Source organism: Lutra lutra, chromosome 3, assembly GCF_902655055.1.
Source record: "Lutra lutra chromosome 3, mLutLut1.2, whole genome shotgun sequence".
Lineage (NCBI taxonomy): Eukaryota > Metazoa > Chordata > Mammalia > Carnivora > Mustelidae > Lutra > Lutra lutra.
In genome coordinates, this window is record NC_062280.1 from 71,275,228 (window position 1) to 71,291,066 (window position 15,839).

The 15,839-nt window shown below is 39.0% G+C and overlaps 1 pseudogene; it reads right to left on the reverse strand.

Moving 5' to 3' along the window:
* Positions 1–2,606: 2,606 nt before the first annotated feature.
* LOC125095558 (heterogeneous nuclear ribonucleoprotein D-like) lies at positions 2,607–3,476 on the reverse strand (annotated as a pseudogene).
* Between the last annotated feature and the right edge of the window lie 12,363 nt (positions 3,477–15,839).

Here is a 15,839-nt window from a genome sequence, read left to right on the forward strand (position 1 = left end):
ATCCTGGATCTGTGAATTGGTGTCTGACATTAATTTGGGGCAAGTTCTTAGTCATTATGTTTCAAATATTTCTTCTGTTCATTTCTTCTAGTGTTCCCATTATGCATATGTTACATCTTTTGTGCCCAGTTCTTGGATATTTTGTTCTTTTTATTTTTTTTTTTCAGTCTTTTTTCTCTTTGCTTTTCAGTTTTGGAGGTTTCTACTGAAATATCTTTAAACTCAGAGATTCTCTTTTCAGCTGTGGCCAGTCTACTAATAAGTCCAACAAAGGCATTATTCGTTTTTGTTACAGTGTTTTTTATCTCTAGCATTTCTTTTTGGTGCTTTCCTGGAATTTCCATCTCTCTGCTTATATTGCCCATCTGTTCTTGCATGCTGTCTACTTATCAGAGCCCTTAGCATATTAATGATAGCTATTTTAAATTCCTGATCTGATAATTCCAACATTCCTTCTGTATCTGAGCCTGGTTCTGAGGCTCTCTCTGTCTCTTTCACCTATGTTTTTTGCTTTTTAGTATACCTTGTGATTTTTTTCTTGGTAGCTGGACATGATGTACAAGGTAAAAGGCACTGCTATAAATATCTATAGACCTTTAGTAATATGATGATAAGGTGAAGGGGAAGGAAAGTGTTTCATAATCCTATGATCTAGTCTCTTTTAGTCTTTTAGTATCCCTGTGCCTTTGGACTGTGAGCCTCAAATGTGCTTCTCAGCCCTCCTCCCTCCATACCCTTAACTGAAACAGGATGGCTAGAGGAGGCTTGAGGTGGGTCTTTCCCCTCCCCCAGGCTAGCGAGTTAGGCTCTGATAAAACCACAGCAGGTGAGGCTGTGATTCAATAGTACCTTCTAAAGACAGACTTTGCTAAGAACAGAATGCTCTGGTATATTTCCATGTGGTTCCTTTTTCCCTTCCTCTGCCAACAACATGGTAGAGAAGGAAGGATATTGATTTTTCTCTGATATTCACTGTGAGAATGTGATAGAGATCCAGGAGTTAAATCTAAGAAATGTGTGGGAGCCTCCAATGACTGGGTCCCCCTTGAGTTTTTAACTCTCAGAGTTATCTACATTGAGTGCCAGCAATTCAGGTTTCCTTACCCTGCTACTGGGTTCCACAGTTTGTTACTCCAGTAAATTGTGATTCTCTGTATTCGCTATTGGTCTCTCCAATTTGGGGAGCAACATTTTGCCCTGTGACCTCAGTTCTCTTTTGGGTCTAAGAGTTGTTGATTTTTCAGTTTGTTCATTTTTTTTTTTTTTTAATTTGTTGTTAACTTGGAGTAACAATTTTCAGCTTCTGGGTTTTTTTTTTTGGATTTTATTTATTTGAGAAAGAGAGAGCATGGGTGAGCAGAGGGAGAGGCAGAGGGAGAGAGAGAAGCAAGCTCCTTGATGAGTAGGGAGCCACATGTGGGACTTGACCCAAGACCCTGAGAGCATAACCTGTGCCTAAGGCAGATACTTAACCAACTGAGCCACCCAGGTGCCCCAACTTTCAGCCTCTTACAAGGTGTACTGGAAACCCAGAAGTGTTTTATTTACCTTTTCATTACTGAAATATGAAGACTCAGTGATTCTGTGTGGATTGTTGCTGAGCCTCTTTCTTCTAGTGGTTCTCGTCGGTTTGCCTTGTTTACTCTATTGGGGCTTACAGGAGTTATATGTCAATGGACTACATGTTCTCTTGATAGAATGAAAGGTATGACAGTATGAATAAGTGGAATGGCTTGATAAGTCCTATCCTTTCTAATGAGAGTTTCCCAATCTGTCGTTCAGTCCCCTTACCCTTCTTGCCTTTGGTTCTTAATCTGACCACTCTTTCATTCCAAGATACAACCCGAAGTTTCCCATTGATTTATCCTATTTTTACAGATTTTTTCTTTTCACAATATTTATAGTTTTACACACTGTTTTATGGACCCTGATTGTACCTTTTGTGGTGAGCACTTTGTAGGTTTTAAATACTTGTTGCTTTACATCTTCTGTTTTTAGGATGATATCATCTGTTGGGACTAGGGTTAGGCTGAGGATTCAAATAAATGTCTCTTTAACTTTTAACCTTATGTTTTACATGTCTTTTCTTGTGAGTTGGCTCAAACTCCTCACTTCCTTTATTCCTTAATTTTTTTCCCTTAGCCTTTTATTCTGTGTGGGAATTCTGGTCAAATCAATATAGATTAGCCTCACATTTTTTTTTTCCACATAAGGAAGCATTTATTTGATGTTTAACATGAAGTCATGTTATACAAAGAAATACTATGTTTATACAAATGAAATTTGTAAACAAATCTACATCAAGTCATCACACAGCAGAAGACAAAGTAAAAACAGAGAAGACTAATTGGTGCCCATATACAGTTGGACACAGTTGTGTCTTGTACACTAGAAAGTCTTTTACAAAATAATCATCTTAGATCAACAGAAGACCAATCTTCAGTGTCATCCTGCGAGATGGGTTACTTTTAGCAGTCTCCTCCACAGGACAGCATTTTCTGGTGTATGCCTTCCCCTCTGCCTGCAACATGTGATTCCCAGACATAGATGTGGTCAGGGTGACACACAGCCTGCAGTAAAGTTCCACTGTTTTCACCAACATCCTCCTATGTCTGGCACTTATTTTGGTGACTCCCAACCCCTTGAGAGGCCTTGCCATAAGTGCTCTCTTGGCCAAACTGTGGTCTGCATATCCCTGTCCACATCCATAGTTCCCATAGTTATACCCATTATATTCATAGCCATGATAGTCCCTATAGCTTTGATCCCCACCATAGGCACTTAGGAAATTGTAATTTCCATATCCTTGATCATAATAGTTATTAAATCCTTGGTTCCAGTTTTGGTCCTAATTTCGTCCACAACCCCTACTACCATCTGGTCCACCAGCTGTGGCACCTCTTCCTCCTTTTCATTGTTGCTTTTGCTGCCTATATACCTCTTTGGGTTGTGCAACTTGGTTTCACACTTCCCAGAACCAATTTGGTGATAACCTGCACTCTAACAATTTCTTTACTGGCTCTTCATCTGTTTAGTGATGAAACAAAATCCTCTTCTTTCCTTTTTCTTTCTTTCTTTCTTTTTTTTTTTTCTTTTTTTTTTTTTTTTTGGTATCATGGGAAGTTCAATATTTTCAATCTCCTGAAAAGGCTCCAAAATATTCTTTAATTTGTTCTTCAGAGGTATTTGGGCTCGAAATCCACCCATAAAACCCTATTTGGGGGTTCTTTTCCTTTTAAAGCTTTGGCCCTTTTGGGGGTCTATCAATTTGCCATCCAGTTTGTGTTCTTTCAATTCCAAAACCCATCATCCTGCTGACTTTTGCCTGCATTGATCTTGGATCCCTCTGCGAATTCCTCTATGTTGCTATACTTGTTTGTGTCTGTGGTGGCAGAGTTATAAATGGGAGGGTGGGAGTGGGGGCTGGAAGGCTTTTGGAGTGCAATCCAGTCCTGGCAGCAGTGGTGGTAGAGCATTGTGTGGATCTGTATTTAAATGTGAGCAAATGAGCTAGCCTCTCATATTAATTCTCTTTTTTCAATGACCTTCTTCTCACTGCCACCTTGTACCTTACCACTTCATGCTTAGTCTTCCATCTAATCTAACTCCTTTCAGTATCTCCCCATCCATATTCTTCTTCTGTGACAGTGGAATACTTTTTTTTTTTTTTTTTTTTAGTAAGGCTCCAGGCTGGGTGTGGAGCACAGCATGGGGCTTGAACTCCTGACCCTGAGATCAAGACCAGAGCTGAGACCAAGAGTCAGATGCTTAACCTACTGAGCCACCCAGGCATTCCTACTTTTAATCTCAAGCAACAGAAAATTCAAGACAGATTTAAGCAATGAAAGTGATGTATTGGCTAATAAAACTAAAAAGACAAGGTAGGAGTCCAACCATGTCATCAAAGACCTGGTTTCTTTACCTTTCTCTGTTCTGCCTTAGTTTTGTTAGCATGGTTCCAAACTTGGTTTTTCTTAAACAAAAACAAAAACAAAAACAAAAACAAAAACAACAACAACAAAACAAGCAAAACAAAAAAACCCCAAACAAATCAAATCCAGAAATCCAAGTATTATGTCTCTATACCACCTTGCCCAGAAAGGAAGAGAATGACCTTTTCTTGGTTCTTTCAGAGAATTGAGAAGGCTGCTTTTCTAGAAACCCCTTTACTGTAAAAGATACATTGCATGTTACTGGGAGAATTTAGTTCATAGTCCTTCCTGAACCACCCTCCATGCCCCAGAAATGGCATGCACTATATGGCTTAGGTGTGGGTTCCATGAACTGACCCTTGCGGAATGGGGAATGGGATGACTTGATCAATTTAAACCAATCTGAGACCATTCCTAGAGCTAGAAGTTCAACTGGCTTCTCCCTAAACATGTGAGAGAAGATAACATTTAACTGAAAGTATGGAAACTATGAGGAAGGAGGATGGGGGAAATGGATGCTAAGTGACAAAGAAATGCTCCCTGCTCTTGCACGTGATTACTTCAGAAATGTGTAAAACACCATTTTTATTTTATTGCTCTGCTGCTGTAATCCAAGCACCAAAATCTGGCCTGCCACCTGTTTTTAGAAATAAAGCTTGTTGAAATACAGCCACAGTCATTTAAAAAGTATTATCTATGGCTGCTTTCAGACTACTGTGGAAGAGTTGAGTAGTTTTAACAGAGACCATATGACCTGCAGAACCTGAAATATTTATTATTTGGCCTTTTCAGGAAACGTTTGCTGACCCCTGGCCTAGAAGATTAAATCTAAATCCTGGATTTCGAAGCCCTCTATCGTCTATCCTCACTTTACTGATCTAATTTAATTGGCATTATGCACTGTATACAAACTCTCTAATCCAATCAGATTTTTTATTCACCCACTTCAAACACTGCAATTCAACCTCTGCTTTTTTTTATTTGTTCATGCTTTATCCAACCTGAAATGCTCTTCTTCAATCTTAACATATCTTTGAAGGCCCATCTCAAGTGTATGAAGTTTTCCATGTTGCCTCTACCCACTCTGGAGCCTTCTTTCCTATATGTATTGTTTCTGTTACACTATAGTGCATTTTGGTCTACATATGTTTTATAAATATATGTATATGTCTTATCCGCCCAATCAAATGTAATACTCCTGGATATGAGAGTCTTGGTAATACAATATTTTTTTGTACCCCTTACAGAATTTCAAGCAATGCTGGACCAGAAGGCACTTAAGTAGGCACTTACTAGTCCTGTCATACTACCTCATAACCAGAATTAATCCACTTCTTTGCACCCCACAATAATACCCTAATCCAAGCTCTGCCTACCTCCATCCAGCCTAATGCTATAGTGTCCCAAGTGGCTCTTGCTCCTTCTGGCCCACATAGTGAAGACACTGACTTTATTTTTTTTTTTAAGATTTTATTTATTTATTTGACAGACAGAGATCACAAGTAGGCAGAGAGACAGGCAGAGAGAGAGGAAGGGAAGCAGGCTCCCAGCCGAGCAGAGAGCCCAATGTGGGGCTCGATCCCAGGACCCTGGGATCATGACCTGAGCCGAAGGCAGAGGCTTTAACCTGCTGAGCCACCCAGGCGCCCCAAGACACTGACTTTAAATGTTGAAATCAAGTGATGTTATTCTCCTGCTTAAACTCTTCTGCCTGCATGACGTATCTCAGAATAAAAGTTGTGATCTGCTTCTGCCTAAATCTCCCCATCCAACCCCTCTCACTTGGCAGTGATCACTCAGCTCCCATTTCTCTCAGGTCCTCTGCCTGGAATAGTTTCCCTCCCTCCCAGGTCACAAACGTCTGGTTTCTCATACTTCTGCTCCTAGTTCTCTATTCCTTTGCCTGACTACCCAGTCTATACTGCCTCTTGCCTCCTGTATGTCACTTTGGATCACATCATCTAATTTTGCCTTCTTCATAGCCCTAACTCAACAGACTATGTCGTGTTTATTTAACTGTTTCCCCTCTAAATGCAAGCTCTGTTGAGTTTACCTAATTTGTTCACCACTGTATTTCTAGCCCCTAGAGCAATGCCCAGTGCAGAAGATGTATTCAGTAGCTCTTTGTGGAATAAATAAACAAAACCATCCATAGATTTATTTCCTTTTGAAATAGCAAAGGAGAACTTTTATTCATTCCCATAAAAATGCATTTACTAACCACCTTCTTTCATGGTATTACCACTTAGGGTTTTGTACAAAGAAACTGTTCTTAGGGGTTATGTAAGTTTCCCAGGGCTGCCCTAATAAATTACCACAAACCGAATGGTTTAAAACAACAGAAATGTATTCTTTCACTATTTGGGAGGCCAGAAGTCCAAAATCAAAGTGTTGGCAGAGTTGATTCCTTCTGGAAGCTCTGAAGGAGAAACCATCCATGCCTGTTTCCTAGCTTCTGGTGGTTGCTTAATCCTTGACATTCTGTAACTTGCAGATCCAGCACTCCAGTCTCTGCTTCCATCTTCACATCCCTTTCTTCTCCCACAGAGAAGGTGTGTTTTCTTCTGCCTCTTATATCGACATTCTCACTGGATTTAGGGGCCGCTCTAATCCAGGAAGAGTTCATCTTGATTCTCAACTACTTACATCTGCAGTGATCCTGTTTCCAAATAAGGTCACATTCTGAGGTTCAGCATGGATGTGAATTTGGGAGGGACACTATTCATCAGGGCTTTATAGTACAATACAGAAACTAATAGTCTACTCTTGTAGTTTAGTGCACACAGGTTACTTTTTGGTAACTGGCAATCTCCTCCCTTACCAGGAATAGCCCAGTTTCCTATTGGGGAATTTTTTCTCTCCCTCTATTGGCAGTTTTGGTAGGAACATAAAGTAATATTTCTCATCTCATTGCAACTAAAGAGCCACATGTGACAGACAAAAGGGAAGACAGCTAGATTCTTGAGATGTCTTATTTTTTCAAGTTTGTATTTCTTTATATTTTCATAACTTTTCAAGATATGGTTTTACTCCATAGTAAGTTTCCTTTGATTTTAGCACTAGAAATCTGTGAATGCCCAGAGCACATTAAGCAATCTGGACTCTTGGAATGTTTTTTTCTTTTCTAAGATTTTATTTATCTGAGAGAGAGACAATCAGAGAGAGCAAGAGCAGGAGCAGCAGGAGGAACAGAAGGAAAGGGAGAAGCAGACTCCCCACTGAGCAGGGAGCTGGCCACAGGGTTCAATCCCAGGATCCTGGGATCATGACCTGAGTTGAAGGCAGACGCTTTACCAGCTGAGCCACCCAGGTTCCCCTGGACTTTTGGAACTTTTAATCTTGAGTAGAGGTACACAGGGATGGGAAGTAAAGGGAGTGCATATATTGGAACAGCAGCACCTTGAAAAGATCTGGAAATTGTTCTTGTTGCCTGGACTCCAAGAGCTGTTCTCATTCTTGTCTTGTGTCCAACACTGGCCCTCCAGCCTCCCATCTATCCTGTGAGCTCCTAGCTAGCACTCTGTTAAAGTCCCTTTTCGCTTAAGTTAGCCAGAAACCATTCCTATCATTACTAACCAAAGGAAATCAATTGTTATGCTGAGATACTGAGATTTTTTCAGTACTGGTGCAATTTTGCATATTTAGTTCTGAGTTCTGACATGCTGAGTTTACTACTACATGAGATACTACCTTCAAAATGTCAATTTCTTCCCAGCCCTACAAATTAGTGCGATTAAAAAGACAGCATATTAGCATTTTTATTAACTTATTTATAACCCATCTTGTTCCAAAAGGACTTTATTGTGTTAAATTATCCTACAAAGGTAAAGCAAGAAAAAAAAATACATTCAAAATAAGTGAAAATGAGACAAAGGGGAATAAGGGTAGAAAAGTGAGATGGAGCCATGAGTGAACCTAATCCATGAAATGGTTACTGTGAATGCCCAGACAATAGGTAGAAGAAAGATGCAATAATATGATAGGGTCTACAGGCTATGGTTGCCATGGTATTTGGCGATAATATTTTCTACTTGAAATAATGCCTTCTCAACCTGCATTTCAGTTAAAAGAGCTTGCAGTCTCTCCATAGTAAAGTGGGGTCATGAGATAATTAAGCAACTTGCCAAATAGGACTGCCTAACCAAATGCCAGAAAACAGAATACACTTGCTCAAAGTCATTATGTTATCACTTTAAGGATGGTAAAAATATGCTGAGACATCTGCTTTCCATTTCTTTTTTCTTTTGTTAATACTGCTCAAAATAATTTAAGCTGTAGTGTCTTTTTAAAAATTAATAATTTATTTTGCTTTACACAATATTGGGCCTTTATTTTATAAAATAGTTTTTGTGTTTTTTTTTTACAAGTTGAAATATTTAGGTTTAAAAAAAATTTTTTTTAAAGTAAGGTCTAGACCCAATGTGGGTCTTCAACTCGTGACCCCAAGATCAAAAATTACATGGTCAGGGCACTTGGGTGTCTCAGTTTGGTTAAGTGTCTGCCTTCAGGTCAGGTCATGATCCTGGGGTCTTGGGATGAAGTCCCACATTGGGCTCCCTGCTCTGCAGGGAGTCTGCTTATCCTCTTTCCTTTGCTCCTCCCTCCCGCTTGTGCATTCTCTCTCTCTCAAATACATAAATAAAAATATTTTAAAAAAATGGAGGCATCTGGGTGGCTCAGTCATTAAGCGTCTGCCTTTGTTTCTGGTCATGATGGGGAGGGGAGGGGGGCCCTGGAATCAAGTCCCTATTGCACTCCTTGCTCAGTGGGGAGCTTGCTTCTCCCTTTCCCACTCCCCCTGCTTGCGTTCCCTCTCTCACTGTCTCTTTCTGTCAAGTGAATGAATAAAATCTTAAATAAATAAATAAATAAATAAACAGAGTCTCTTAAAAAAAAAAAAAAAAAAGAATTACATGGTATACCAACTGAGCCAGCCAGGCACCCCCAAAATTGAAATGTTTTAAATAGAATAGAGGAATTGGTTATTTAAAAGAACATATAGTCAATCTTTCTGCAAATCGATCATTACTTTTTTATTTATTATTTTAGTGATGTGAAGTTTTCACATGTTATAGTAATGTTGGTTCCCCTCTTATAGTTTTTATAGGGAAGTGCAGCCTAGATTTTAAATGCAAACACTGCATAAAGATATTACTCATACATAGTAACATAGTAAACACAATCACAAGATACTGATCTTCATTATTGTAATGAAGATTTTTCCGTTTTAATATTTATTGCCTTTTCCCCCCCACCAACCGTTTTCCACAAAGAATCTGAGGTAACTATTGAATACATCACAAGTGCCACCTAGTGCTTTCTTTGAAAATAACTTTTTTATTTTATTTTATTATTTTTTTTTATTTTGAGAAACAAGACAAAACAAGATGTAGAAGGCCTGAACTCTCAGGACAGAGTTTGTTTAAATAGCCCTCCTTTCTAAAAAAAAAAAAAAAAAAAAAAGTCTCCTTGTTTTCAATCAAAAAAGGCTTTGAAAGAAAAATTCGGAAATGAGTTTCTTTGATAGTAATCAGATCACCCAATACTGCTTGGTTTTAATTTTGCATAAGTATAGATGGAATTAAGTAAAAGATGCTAAAGAAGGGGGAAATGAAGGCATTTCATTAAGAAGTAGCAGCAATATTTTCAAAAAGTATTTTCATTCAGTTCCCAGTGGGAGCTGACATCCCACCGAAGCTCTAATTCCATCATCATTTTATACCCCAAGGCACTCTTATCTCCAATGTCCCTATGCTTAAGGCATTGAAACTTTGGCATCATAGCACCACCACCAGCCACAGTCACCATCACAGGCAGTAGCTGAGGGACCGTTGTTGTAGGACCCAGTGCTGGTGTCAAGAAAACAAACACAGGCTTTAATCTCCACCATCAAGGAGCCTAATATTAACTTAGAGATAGGAAGAGAAATAGAAAGAAAAGGAGGAAAAGTGTGTGTGTGTGTGTGTGTAGTAATGAAACAGCAGTACTGATGAAAAGCTATCACCGTTTTTCCAGTTCCCTCACAGACCATCCCCACCCTCAGATGCCTTTCTGTTCTCTTTTCCTTCTCTATTGTCTGTTTATTCCTTCACTTCATGTCTGGAAAATTGCAACAGACATATCCTTCAGTTTCCTGCCTTGCCTACTGCCAGGCTAACATTACTAAAATGCTGCCCTTAACTCTTCGTTCTTTTCCTTAAGAACTAATTATGGCTGTCTGTGCTCACCAGACCATGGGCTTAAATCTCTGAGCCTAGCTTTGAAGGCCTTCTGTAATTTACATGTACTTTATTTGTTGGGTATATACCCCAACACTAAATTTTCATCCCAAAGGGCAGGTCTCTGTTTACTTTGGAACCAAAGGTCAGGCTGTACTTTCATTTCCTTTTTTGAATTGTATGGCTTTTTTCTCTGGTATTTCTACTTGCCCCCCACCCTCTTTTTTCTTTTTTAGTCTCTTGTATCATTTCCCTTTATGATATTAGTTACCCTATCACTTATGATCATTCCTATCCTCCACACACCATTTTTCCCTGATGGCCTCTCTCATGGGCATGGGCATCACATTCTCCTCCAATATCTCCTGATTGTGCTTTCATTTTTTTTTTAAGATTTTATTTATTTATTTGCCAGAAAGAGAGAGAGCATGAGTGAACGCACAAGCAGAGGGCAGCAGGCTGAGGGAGAAGCAGGCTCCCTGCTGAACAAGGAGCTCACGTGATGTGGGATTCAATCCCAGGACCCTGGGATCATAACCTGAGCCCAAGGCAGACGTTTGACCCACTAAGCCACCCAGGCATCCCAATGACTGCTTTCATCTTGCTCCCTAGCAAGTTGCATTGGAACTTCCCTTTCTTGCTCTTTGGTTTTATTTCTCTGTTTCCTGGGTCACTGATCTTCCCCTTTCTTTTCTCCTTGTTTTGCTGCAGAATATTTTCAAGCAGTTTTCCAAAAATGAGCACATAACAGGGAAATGTTCCAAATATCTGAAAATGTCTTTTTTCCATCTTCACACATAATTCTATTTGGCTAGGTACAATATTCTGGTTTATAACCATGTTAAAAATAAAAGTTGTGGGGGTGCCTGGGTGGCTCAGTAGGTTAAGCCTCTGCCTTCGGCTCAGGTCATGATCCCAGGGTCCTGGGATAGAGCCCCACATCAGGCTCTCTACTTGGCAGGGAGCCTGCTTCCTCCTCTCTCTCTCTCTCTCTCTCTCTGCCTGATTCTCTGTCTACTTGTGATCTCTGCCTGCCAAATAAATAAATAAAATCTTTAAAAAATAAAAAAATAAAAGTTGTGTTTTAGTACCTGGGTTGCTGAAGAGAAGTCTGGTATCAGTTTGACTCTTGTTCTTTTGTGATGTGGAAGATAAATAGTTCCTGTTTCACTGGTATCAAGTCAAATCCTAACAACCCATTTTTCCATAGTGAAATAAACTAAATCACACAGGTCTGCATTTTGCTTTTAATGCTAACTAATGAAATTTCAGAGCCTGGCTCTGGAAATACAGAACTTCACAAATTTTTTAAAAACTCTAACAAGAGATGAAAAGATATTTCCTTTCTACTGCAGCAAAGGGAGAGATGACCTTCCTCATGTTAAAACTTGGTCAAAGGATCCAGTGAGATACGATATTAAATGTGAACTCTCACAAGGACATCAGTCTTGTTTCCTATGTAATATGAATCTTGCACAAATATTCACAATTGCTAGAGCCCATTCTGTCCTCTCTAATACAAATCTATTGTTGGAATTATCATTTGAACAAAGGAGTCTTGTAGATGCTAGACATTTTAGAAATTGTTGCCATGTTATGTGAACATAACTTTTAATGACACTTGTAATTCTGTCTTACTTGTTAAGACTTGTTAAGATGGTCTTATTTGTTGCCCTGGTGCTAATGTTGTAGTCAATGCTTATGTTCCCAAGTGGTGTAAATGTTGTCATAATTATTCTATCAAATCAGAAGAAGATCCTTGGCTCTCTGCTCTTCCTGTTTGCATAGTGGAAAAAGAAAAGTCTACTGTGCTAGAACGCTCCATGTAACAAAGTTTGGTTTCATTTACATTTCCACATGGATATCCAGTTGCTTCAGCACCATGGACCAAAGTGACAATTTCTCAAACCAATAGTTTGAGTTTGAGTAGTTGGTTTTATAAGATATTTCATTTCTAATACTTGAGAGCTATTCAAAATATGTGGCCTTTTCAGTAATTTGCAACACGAACATGTATCATTTCAATGAGCTTCAGGAACTTTGGGAGAGGAGAAGAATATTTGGTAATTGTATAAAAAGGCAAAGTGGCTGTTCCTTTGATTAAAAATATCTTACTTCCCCCCTCCAGACACACATCAAGGTTCAGGAGGACCATGTCCCAGAATATTCTTCCAAAGATGGTGAAAATCTTCCTGCCACAACCAAAAGTATTTTCTATATTATACCAGAGTATTAAAACTTTACTATATCCATTGCTATTTAGAGTAATCAGTTCTAAGACATAGAACAATAGAAAAAAACAATATTGTGGAAGGGAAACTTTCCTCAGATCCATGTGAACATCCATATCGTCCTTGAAAGTGATCAAATAGACAATGGATAAATGGAATGGAATAGAGTCCAGAAATAGAGGATCACTTGATTTATCACAGGGTTGCCAATATATGGTACAGGTTCAGAGGATACTTGCATTTTAAAATTGGATAGACATTATCAAATTATGCACCAGAAAACTTACACTAATTTCTGCTCTCACTAACATGGTTGGAGAGCACTTCATGGCCTATGCATGTAAATATTCAAGGATGTTTGAAAAGAATGGATATTCTGTTTATTGAGCACAGAGTCCTCTTTCTATGTGTGTATATAATGCAATGCATTCATTATTCAAGCAACAAGTATTTACTGAATGCCTCATATATTTTAGGTACTGCTCTAGGCCCTTGGGATTTGGCTGAAGGCAAAATACCTACTTTCTTGGAGCTTACATTCTTAGGGGGAGGGAGACAGATAATAAACAGAAAAATAATATAATTTTATAGGGTTCTAAGTTGCATGAAGGAAAAACCCAGGAAGATAAGGGATCAGAGAGAGACTAAGGATGAGGGCTCTAGTTCACATGGGAGAGTCAGAGGAAGCCTCTCCGCAGAGGTGACTTTCATGAGGAGAAGGAGGAAGCCAAGCAAAATCTGAAAGGAAGGTATGTCCTAGGTAGAAGCTCAGGGAGTGTGAAGGTCTTGGGTTAGGAAAGTGGTTGGTGTGGGAGAGACTCAGAGATAGGCCAGCATGGCTGGAGAATGTAGTATGGATACTTAGAGAGGTAGGTAGGGATTAGATCATGCTGGCCTTGTTGCTTATAGTAAGACATTCAGATTTCGTTACATTGTGATGGGAAGCCACAGAGGCTCTTCAGCACTGGTGTGGCATGATCTTATTCATACTTACAGATGGTAATTTTGATTATTGTGGGGAAGTAAATGGGGGAGGTAAAGGAAGCAAAAAGACATTTAGTTGTGATCAGAGGGACAGTAGCTTGGGTTAGGTGGTAGCTGGAGAAGTGGTGAATGTGACCAAAATCGGGGTGCATGTGGATGCTAGACCAGGGCTTGCTGATGGTTTGGATGTTACAGGGGTGCGGCCAAGGGAAGGAGAAGAACAAGGATGATTCCTAGGTTTGGGGCCTAAACACCTGGGTAAGTGGTGTGGTACCAGCTGAGATAGAGATGGCTGGGGAGGGAGACAATGAGGGCAGTGGAAGAAAATAGTGTGTCTAAGTGTCACAACCCAGTGTCCACCAATAGACAAACAGATAAACAAAATGTAGTATCCCCATTCAATGAAATAGTATTGAGCTATGAAAAGGAATGAGATACTGATACAGGCTACAACATGACTGAACTTTGAAAACATGCTAAGTGAAAGAAGCCAGACTCAAAAGGATTCCATTTATAAAAGGATTCCATTTATATGAGATAGCCAGAATAAGCACATCTATAGGGTCAGAAGGTAGGTTAGTATTTGCCAGGTTGGGGAAAGGGAAACAGGGAATGACTGGTTAATGGAGGTTTCCATCTGGGGTGGCGAAAAAGTTCTGGAGCTCGACAGTTGAGGTGGTTGCCCAACATTGGGAATGTACTAGATGCTGTGGACTTGTCCACTTGCAGATGGTTACTGTGGTAAATGTTGTGTACAGGTTCCATTGATCATTCTATAAAGATTTTAGGGAGTTGAATTCCTACTGTCCAGGTATTATTTTAAGTTCTGAGATTCAGTGGTGAATGCAGTTTAATACTGGAATTTTACTTTCCAGTAACTTTTAACTCTCTGGATGCTCTTTCAGTATGTAGGCAAAATATTCCCACATATTCCTGAATATAACAAATGAACCACCAACCCCATTTTCTTAAGGTGAAATTTTTTTCTGATCTTGTTTTCTTTCCGGTCAGGTCTGTTTGTTTTTTTAGTTTTGTTTTGTTTTTTCATCTATTTGACTCCCATGATGTTGGTTTTCCTTCATGTCTGGTGATTCTGTGTTATCCTTTCTTTTACAAATGAAGAACTAGGTCAGTTATTATTCATAAGAGGCTTAGATTTTATCTGCTTTTGTTTGAGTGTGCTGACAGGCCTTTCCTCTGAATGCAAGATCTGATATAAATTCTACATAGGTATATAGGGACTATCCCCAGGAAGTATTTGCCTAAAGATAAATGGGTGTAGAACAGGCAGGTAGAATATTTTTTTTATCAGTAAGAATTCTTTTTTATTTTTTTTTAGATTACAAATTTTTATTTTACTTTATTTTTATTATTAAAGTATAATTGACATACAGTATTATATTCGTTTCAGGTGTATAACATAGTGATTTGACAATTCTATACATTACTCAGTGCTCATCACGATAAGTGTAGTCGCCATTACCATACAACATTATTACAGTATTATTGGCTATATTCCCTATGCTGTACTTTTTATTTCTGTGATTTGTTTATATCATAACTGGAATTTTGTACCTCTTAATTCCCTTTATCTATTTCACCCATGTCCCTACCCACTTTCCGTCTGGCCACCACCAGTTTATTCTCTGTGTTTAATGACTTTAACATGAATACCTTTATTGAATTATATCACTTTAAATTTACAAATCTAGGGGCACCTGGGTGGCATAGTTGGTTAAGTGTCTAACTTCGACTCAGGTCATGATCTCAGAATCCTGGGATGGAGCCTACATCAGGCTCTGCACTCAGCAGGGAGTCTACTTGTCCCTCTCCCTTTCCCCCTCCCCCCACTTGTGCTCCTCCCTCTCTCTCAAATAAATAAAAGCCTTAAAAACTAAATCTACAAATCTAGAAGTCATTATATAGTGTTATGAATAAATAATATTTGTGTTGTATTTATAGGAAACATTCAGAAAGTTGTTTTTTGTTTGTTTTTTTGAGAGAGCGAGCAGGGTGAGAAGGGGCAGAGGGAGAGGGAGAGAGAGAGAATCTTAAGCAGGCTCCACGCCCAGCTCAGAGCCTGACATGGAGGCCCATCTCACGACCCAGAGATCATGACCTGAGCCACAACCAAGAGTCAGATGCTTAACCAATGGAGCCACTCAGGCATCTCCAGAAAGTTTTTTAATAACTACTTTGAATTTGTTCCTTCCAAATTTCATGTAGATCTCTAGAAATGTATTATCATAAAGCAAATTCTAGCTTCAGAAAAGAACATGTTGCTTTAGCTTATCTTTTTTTTAATTGAAGTATAATTAATATTATATTAATTTCAGGTATACAACATAGTGATTCAACAATCCCATACATTACTCAATGCTTACCACACACAGTAAGTATAGTCATCATGCAACGTTATTACAGTATTACTGACTATATTTCCTATGCTGTACTTTTCATCTTCATTACTTATT